The 8,785-nt window shown below is 42.5% G+C and overlaps 1 long non-coding RNA gene across 1 annotated transcript; it reads left to right on the top strand.

Annotated features, from left to right (window-relative positions):
* Nucleotides 1–493: 493 nt before the first annotated feature.
* LOC124678325 lies at nt 494–2,061 on the top strand. Its single transcript, XR_006994418.1, has 2 exons — nt 494–1,201; nt 1,694–2,061. It is a non-coding gene; the product is annotated as an uncharacterized LOC124678325 (long non-coding RNA).
* The last annotated feature ends 6,724 nt before the right edge of the window (nt 2,062–8,785 follow it).

The raw sequence follows: 8,785 nt of genomic DNA, 5'->3' as shown, positions 1-8,785 counted from the left end.
ATGTCACTTGCCCTTGTAGCGGCCTTGATCTTCCGAATGGTTCCTTCATGATCAATGAATTCATCTCTTGCTAAAACATCAAACAATACTCAAAAGATGAACACTCTTCTTATGTAAGGTTTCTCCCATATTTTTCGTCCGTTTTTCCTTTGCCCATATTTTTCAGTCGGAATTACAGGCAGTGCCACCGGCAATTCATTTAGAGGACGGACGACCCAGCCTCGATCTAAAAATCCCCAGCGAGGAGCGATCCCAGCTAGGGTTCCACCTACCCGCCGCCGCTGCCTCTGGTCGCTATACGCCGCCTCCCTCTGATCCCCACCGCCGGTTCGCCGCCTCCCTCTGATCCCCACCGCCGGTTCGCCGCCTCCGTCAGGCCACGGCGCGGAATCGCTGTCTGCACGGTGCTGAGCTGCGCCGTGCTAGAGACCACCGGCGCGTGGCTGTTGCCTGAGTTCCTCACGATGTGCGTCGCGGGAGACCAGGTGGTCACGATGTGCGGTGTGTTTGCAAGGGCGCCAATGCCCTATTACCCTGTTTCCAAACGCATCACGGAGCTGACCCCAAGCAACCTCGTGGAAGCTCCCGCTGCTCATCCAGAGTGCCGACGGCGACGGCGGCAGCCGCAGGTTGCTCCCCTCACAGAGATGCGAGAAAGGAAGAGCAAGTAGAGAGGAGTTAGCCCAAGCTCATCCATTCTATACCTGGCCTTTTCGTCACATCCTGGCTGAAGCAGCTGCGAGCTCCCGTGTTGTTTTCCTTCCAGTACTATGAGCAGGTAATAAAGGCATTGGTGCTGTCAACGGCAGATTGTTTGCGTCGTACTGAAGGAGACAGTTAGCAGCAACTCTCAACGAATTTTATGGGGGCATTTTTTTGATTATCACGGTAAGTTGACGCCAGAAGCTAATGCTCAAAGGATCAACCTCTTTCTTGGAATGTACTTGGGTGTCTCGAGATGAGCAGGAGCACCAAACCGATGAGCCGGGTGTGTTTGAGCTATTTTTCCAGAGGAGACACTTCGTGCAGTGCTATTTGTTAAGGTCTGGGGGGATTGAGCTAATCTGCAATATTTTCTTCGTTTGGCTGTATTCTCTGCACGTGAGAGCAGAGAGGATCGACATGAACAGAAGAGACGCATGCGCATCCGGAGATCACCAAAATTGGCGAGTTGCAACCAAATTGATAGGCTACACTGAAGGTAACTTCTATGTATTCTATGTACATGGCAGATCGATGGACTACTTTCATAGAATGAGTACACTTGGTAGACTTGCATTATGTTACGATATTTTTTTTTTGTGGGAGATGCTGATAAATTTCCAGGGGAAGTGATAGATAGAGAATTAGAGATAGACTGGGTTAATTTGAGCTCCTTCCCAAAGTTCCTACTACTCACTGAATTTTGCTACCTCTTACTTACAGATTTTTTTTTGTTTGCCCAATTATACTACTCATTGCTAGCTGAAGTCGCTGAATTTTGCTACCTCTTATTTACAGATTTTTTCTGTTTGCCCAATTATACTACTCATTGCTAGCTGAATTCATGGGCAATCCAATGTATTGGATAGAGTCGAATCACCGGTCTAGAAAAGAAATGAGATTTTTCTTTTGTTTTTCAGAAGTCGAAGGAAAATACATGTTAGCCTTATACATCTATGAATTGTTTGACCATATTGTGCTAAAATGTTAGGTACACAGAAAAAAACATGTGGCTATTTTCTGCGGCGGCTTCAATGTGGGTTATGAGCCAAATTTGCAGTTGATAACTCAAAGATGATGCAGAGGTTGTGGTGTGAGAACTTTTCTGACCCGGCCAAAAAGAAACGGACCTTACTCCCTGGCTTACCTGCGTGAATGGTCAGAATGATAAGGTGTGGCCTCATGTGTATTTCTATTCTGCTATTAGCCAATCAAGAAAATCATCAACTCTACATGAATGGTCAGAATGATAAGGTGTGGCCTCATGTGTATTTCTATTCACTCCATTTGTGTTAGCGACTTGGCAACCTTTTGGTTCACTGAGAATAAGCAATAATATGAAATGGTTTTTTTAGTAAACGTTTATTGAGATGGTGCTTGCTTTTGCAGTTTGGATTGTGCATCAACCTATTCTACATCCTTGCTCTTTCCTGCTTTTTTGAAGAACACGATCGTGGGGTTATGATATTGTGACTTGTGAGACATTGTTGTGTCAGAAACCATAAACGATAAATTTTTCTTCAGATTAAAGACTACTGATGTCCAAATTAATTAAAATGGAAGTACTTTTGATTACATGATCATCAATTTTGCTCGTATTTCCGCAGTTCCGCCGCAACGCGCGGGCATTGTCCTAGTTTTTTATAAAAAATAGATGTATCTAAAACTAAACTATATTTAGATACATCCATGTTATTGAGAAATAATATGGATAAAAGAGTAGTGTAGTTCTTCTTTTCTAGAGAAATAATTTAGTGATGGATGAGGATTAGTGCAGCGCAGCAGATGATGGCCGGGTCGCATGCATTGTGACTGTGTTGACAGCTGCAATGTGAAGGATCTACCAAATCCACGACGCTTTCTGGAGAGATGATGTGGCGAAGGTGCCCGGCACCAACCTGACAAGAATTCCCAAGCAAACTAAATATTCGCGCTGTTGGCACCTGTCGCAAAATTTTAACACGCTGACATATATGGCACCTCGTGTTTGCTACAATTCACACACGTAGCCTGATGTGCTGCTGCTGCGTTGCAGACAATATTTTTTTATCCCTCGTGCAACTTACTGCCAATGATATTTATGATTTGACGTTCATCATTTGTTTTCTAGAGCAAGGTTTTTATTATGTTTTGGCTCCAAAATTAGCGTATGAGCCAGTTTGCTTGTAATGATATATTTTAAATTTCTAGATTTAAAAAAAAACAAAACTGAACTGAACCAGACCGAACCAAACTGGCCCAGTCTAGCAAGAGCAGTCCAGCCCAGGCCTAACATAATCTCTCCCTTTTTTTTCTCTCTTTACTTCCATCTTGGGCTGATCCAGACAGAAGTGGCCCATGAAGACCGAACCGACCAGGTCGTCTCCCACCTAGACACGACCTTCTCGTACGTGAGCACGTTCATGGCAGTTTACTTTCCCTTCCTTCTCTCTTCAATTCTTAGTGGACGTTTCCACTCACCATCAACGCGAAAGTTATTCCAAATTCTTCGGAGAATCCGTTCAGGGAACTTATTTTGAGCATTAAGGTTCCAATCGCTCTAATCTGGCCGGTGCTCCGAATGCCATTTGTCGGCATACACCTCCCGATTTCTCTTCTCAGTCCATCGCAATACAAACCGAGCAGAGCACCGTGTGTCCCTTGTTCTTCTCCACCACTTTCATTCTCAAACTTTTCCGAGAGGAGCCAGTGCCAACCAATGCCATCCATAGCCTCGAGTTCGAGTTCATCGCCAGATCCCGTCACCTCCAGTCATCAACTCGTCGATTCCTCTTACCAGGAGACTCCTCTTGTCAAGGGCTACCTCCAGAACATGGTGGTACTTCGTATTGTTGTTTTTGGCCGCGACATCATCGAAGTTCATCGGATCGGTACGTCGCCTACGTCAACCTCCAGAAAAATTCATTTTATTCTTGGACTCCTCTTACCATTGTCTACCTCTTGGACATGGTCATGCTCATACCTATGAGGTTGGTTGCACCACCCGAGTCGCCATTGTCGTCAACGTAGCAATTGTTCAAGGAAGGAGCCGTCGCATAGTACACAGGTGTGGCCATCGTGACTTGGATAATCTTTTTCTTTCAAAGTACGTGACCTTTCCAATCTATCAAACCATATCTTGCAAGCCAAACCTCATGCCACACCTTAGTACCATAGAGCGATTTCCGATTTTTGTCTTGTTTGATTATGTTGTTATGAATTGTGTATTTATGTTCTGTTACCTTTTATCTTATAGTTCGTACGAGAGTTGTGTGTTTTGACTGAGAGAAGTGAACGCTCTTCGACTACCAAAAAGGCAAGTGACACACACCAAAAGTCCCAGTTTTAATTCTTGCACCGTAGTGTTTTTATAGTAGACATGTCTAGGGTTTATGCTTTTTGTCTGCTATTAAATCCTAGTAGTTTAGCTACACCACTCCTAGACTCCCTTAGCCGCCATTAAATTTAGTTGTTACCTGCTATGCTATGGAAAAAGTTTTTGATAGAGGTTAAGGAAAAACAACTAAGTTTAATGAATTACCTGGGTGAATGGTGGAGTTATGGATAGGGTGGCTGTATCAGGGGGCAAGAACCTGGTGCTAGTGCACACTTGCGTAAAGTCACTCAGGCTTAAAGAGATTGTACACAAATCTTGCTCATTAGCTTCACGTACAACCACATGCTACTATGGCTCTGGTTTGACAAGGTATGTTGTATGAACCCGGATCCTAGGGGCCAGGTGGTGGTAGTGGGATACTGTAGGTGGAACGGGGCCCTTAGGGAATGGTTCGGGTGATTACACACAGAAGGTCTCGGCCACGGTCTACACCTGTCCCCTAGCAAAATGTGCATCGAGGTAGAAGGATTGACCTGGCCATGTGGGTAAAGGTGTACAACCTCTCGAGAGTGTAAAAATCTAAGTACTTAGCCGTGTCCCCGGTTATGGACAACTTGAGCGAACTCCAAGTCACTTGTTCGAAGATCTCCTCATCCCAATTTCTTAAATAAAATTTGAATGGGCGAACAAGGGTAGGAAGGTACATTGGGGTTACCAATGTTACTGCTATTTAGATTGAAAGAAAATATTTTGATAAATGATAGGGAAAATTTGGCTTTATGCAAAATGAACCTGAGCTCTACCTGCCAGATGTGCACGTAGGTGTAGGATGCCTTTTGAGTCCACAAAAGTGTCCTTGCCAATACAATTCCAAATGTATTGATTCCTTCGGACTGCAACGTTTGATGTTGCGGTATCCCTAAGCCGTCGAAGAAGATGTTAGGATCACGAGTCTTTGCCCAACATGTCTGCCTGTGGCATCCGTGAAGAAAGAGGACTCCATGCTATTTGCTTTCTGCCTGATGTTGAACTCTGATTTATGTTTATGCTAGCCTTGAGCTATGCAAGTTGTATCGAACTATTTTATTTCCGCTGGATCTTAGGTTGTAATGAAGACCTTTGCTACTTGGTATTTCATCTTAATCTGTGTGTGCTAGTAGTTCGATCCAGGGACTAGCACTAATGCACAGGGACTTGCACTTTTAAAGTGAGGTCGCTGCAGATGGTATCAGAGCATTGTGTTGCCCATAGGTTCGTGACCCTAGGTTTGGATTACAAATAGGAAGGCCATAGGATGAAAAATCTATATAATCCTATCTCTATTAAAAGATGGTTGCTTTGTGAACTTCTAGTATTCTCACCTACTCCATCTTCAAAATGTTTTTCTCTTTCCTTAGTTGATCTACCCCCATGAAAAAAAACATCAAGAAGGAATTACTGATGACCAAGACACTGAAGCGTGAAGACCGATGCTTCATATGTTATTTTTCAATTCATCATGATTCACTAAATTTAAAATCAATGAAGAACTTGAAGAAAGCCTCCGATCTAGACTTCACAACACCCAGAAGCAAGTCGAAGAAGTAAAAGAGGAACTTGAAGCAATCGAGAATAGAACTAGACGAGACCACCAATAGTTCTCTTTTATTGACCAACGGTATCGTAATAACTTATTGATCTTACCAAATTGTGGTATGACCAACTAGATTGTTTGTGTTTGATTAGTTTGCTTGATGATTGTTAGATGTTTGTTGTTTGCTGAATTGCTTTGATCTGTTGTGTTTGGGTAGGAATCTTCTTTAGAATCTTTCTATCTATTCTCATCTATACCCAACCCAGAGAATGTTTTCTCGGCAACTCGCCATGAAGACAACAGTAGTGAAACCAACCTTGATGTTTCCTATCAAGGTGAAGAAGGATAGAGTGTGAGATACGCAAAACCCTAGTAAAGGATCGATAGAAATGTTTTCAAAACAGTTCAATAATGGGGATTGAAACATTGATTCAATTCTCCATGGATTTTTTTTATCAAACTAGTGAGGTTGACCAAGTGTTAGAATACGAGATTCAATAAATCAAATGCAAAATAATGATCTGGGTGCAGGATGGATTGATCACCATACCTACTACTCTTATTATTCGCTTTCGTAAGATTGACTTTGCGAATCTAGAGAGAAATACCTACAAAAGTGATGTCAGAAATAAGCCTAAACCTTAGGGTGGATATATATTATACCCTTATAGTAGGCAAATGTTGCCAAGGGTAGGACTATAACGAGATCGAAGATCCAACCACTAGTTTAGAGTGGTGGAAGGATGTCAAAGACACCAAGAAGTAAGATGTCATGAAGTGGCTCATATTGGTCTCCTGATAGGCCCAAAGAGTGACCCCTTTCCGTCGAAAAATTAGTTCAACCACCATCCCATATGGATTAGAAGCCCAACCATTAGGAAAAGTCTAATCATGCCACTTTGAAGAGATATGTTATTTACTATATGTGAATAAACAACCTCCTACAGGATATGAAATCAGAAGCCATAGATGTTTGAAAATATGACCGAGTGTCAAGTCATACTCACATGAGCTTAGTGAAACTCAAGCCAAGGACTACCCAAAAAGTTTCTTTTAAGGGTGGTAGCCCATCTTCACATATGCCAAACCTATTTTCTTTCTAGCCTCTTCAAATCTCGGGGACGAGATTTCTTTTAAGGGTGGTAGTCTGTCACATCCCAAAATTTTCCAAATTTTGGGATGTGAAATAAAAATAAAATATATGCTTGTTTGTTTGACTTGATTTAAATTTCACAAGGATTTAAAACTTTTGTGTTTATTAAAAAGGTATTTACAAAAATAGAGTTTTCATAAATCTTGGTTTTCAAAATATTTTCCAACGATACCCTATTTTGTTCGGAGGTTTTGAAAATTATAAAATTATTATTTTGAGAAAATATTAAACCCTAAAAGGCACTATAGCCACATAGACATGTATGTCAAATTTTGGTTTTAAGAGTTTATTTTTTTGTCCCACATTTGGTCTCATATTAAAGGATTTTTCATGACGAATCCAACAGTACCTTATTTGCATTTTTCTGATTAATTTTGAGCCTCCAGAAATATATTTTAAATTTCTAGATTTTAAAAAATCCGAAACTGAACTGAACCAGACCGGACCGAACTGGCCCAGTCTAGCAAGAGCAGCCCAGCCCAGGCCTAACATGATCTCTCCCTTTTTTTCTCTCTTTACTTCCATCTTGGGCTGATCCAGACAGAAGTGGCCCATGAAGACCGAACCGATCAGGTCGTCTCCCACCTAGACACGACCTTCTCGTACGTGAGCACGTTCATGGCAGTTTACTTTCCCTTCCTTCTCTCTTCAAATATTAGTGGACGTTTCCACTCACCATCAACGCGAAAGTTATTTCAAATTCTTCGGAGAATCCGTTCAGGGAACTTATTTTGAGCATTAAGGTTTCAATCGCTCTAATCTCGCCGGTGCTCCGAATGCCATTCGTCGGCATACACCTCCCGATTTCTCTTCTCAGTCCATCTCAATACAAACCGAGCAGAGCATCGTGTGTCCCTTGTTCTTCTCCACCACTTTCATTCTCAAACTTTTCCGAGAGGAGCTCTGTACAGCCAGTGCCAACCAATGACATCCATAGCCTCGAGTTCGAGTTCATCGCCAGATCCCGTCACCTCCAGTCATCAATTCGTCGATTCCTCTTACCAGGAGACTCCTCTTGTCAAGGGCTACCTTCAGGACATGGTGGTACTTCGTATTGTTGTTGTTGGCCGCGACATCATCGAAGTTCATCGGATCGATACGTCGCCTACGTCAACCTCCAGAACAATTCCTTTTATTCTTGGACTCCTCTTACCATTGTCTACCTCTTGGACATGGTCATGCCTCATATCTATGAGGTTGGTTGCACCACCCGAGTCGCCATTGTCGTCAACGTAGCAACTGTTCAAGGAAGGAGCCGTCGCATAGTACACAGGTGTGGCCATCGTGACTTGGATAATCTTTTTCTTTCAAAGTACGTGACCTTTCCAATCTATCAAACCATATCTTGCAAGCCAAACCTCATGCCACACCTTAGTACCATAGAGCGATTTCCGATTTTTGTCTTGTTTAATTATGTTGTTATGAATTGTGTATTTATGTTATGTTACCTTTTATCTTATAGTTCGTACGAGAGTTGCGTGTTTTGATTGAGATAAGTGAACGCTCTTCGACTACCAAAAAGGCAAGTGACACACACCAAAAGTCTCAGTTTTAATTCTTGCACCGTAGTGTTTTTATAGTAGACATGTCTAGGGTTTATGATTTTTGTCTGCTATTAAATCCTAGTAGTTTAGCTACACCACTCCTAGACTCCCTTAGCCGCCATTAAATTTAGTTGTTACCTGCTATGCCATGGAAAAAGGTTTTGATAGAGGTTAAGGAAAAACAACTAAGTTTAATGAATTACCTGGGTGAATGGTGGAGTTATGGAGAGGGTGGCTGTATCAGGGGGCAAGACCCTGGTGCTAGTGCACACTTGCGGAAAGTCACCCAAGCTTAAAGAGATTGTAGACAAATCTTGCACATTAGCTTCACGTACAACCACATGCTACTATGGCTCTGGTTTGACAAAGTATCTTGTATGAACCCGGATCCTAGGGCCAGGCGGTGGTAGAGGGATACTGTAGGTGGAACAGGGCCCTTAGGGAATGGTTCGGGTGATTACACACAGAAGGTCTCGGCCACGGTCTACACCTGTCCT

Source organism: Lolium rigidum, chromosome 7 (assembly GCF_022539505.1).
Source record: "Lolium rigidum isolate FL_2022 chromosome 7, APGP_CSIRO_Lrig_0.1, whole genome shotgun sequence".
NCBI classification, from domain to species: domain Eukaryota; kingdom Viridiplantae; phylum Streptophyta; class Magnoliopsida; order Poales; family Poaceae; genus Lolium; species Lolium rigidum.
Note: the sequence above shows the minus strand (reverse complement) of the source record. Positions and strands in the feature narration are given on the sequence as shown.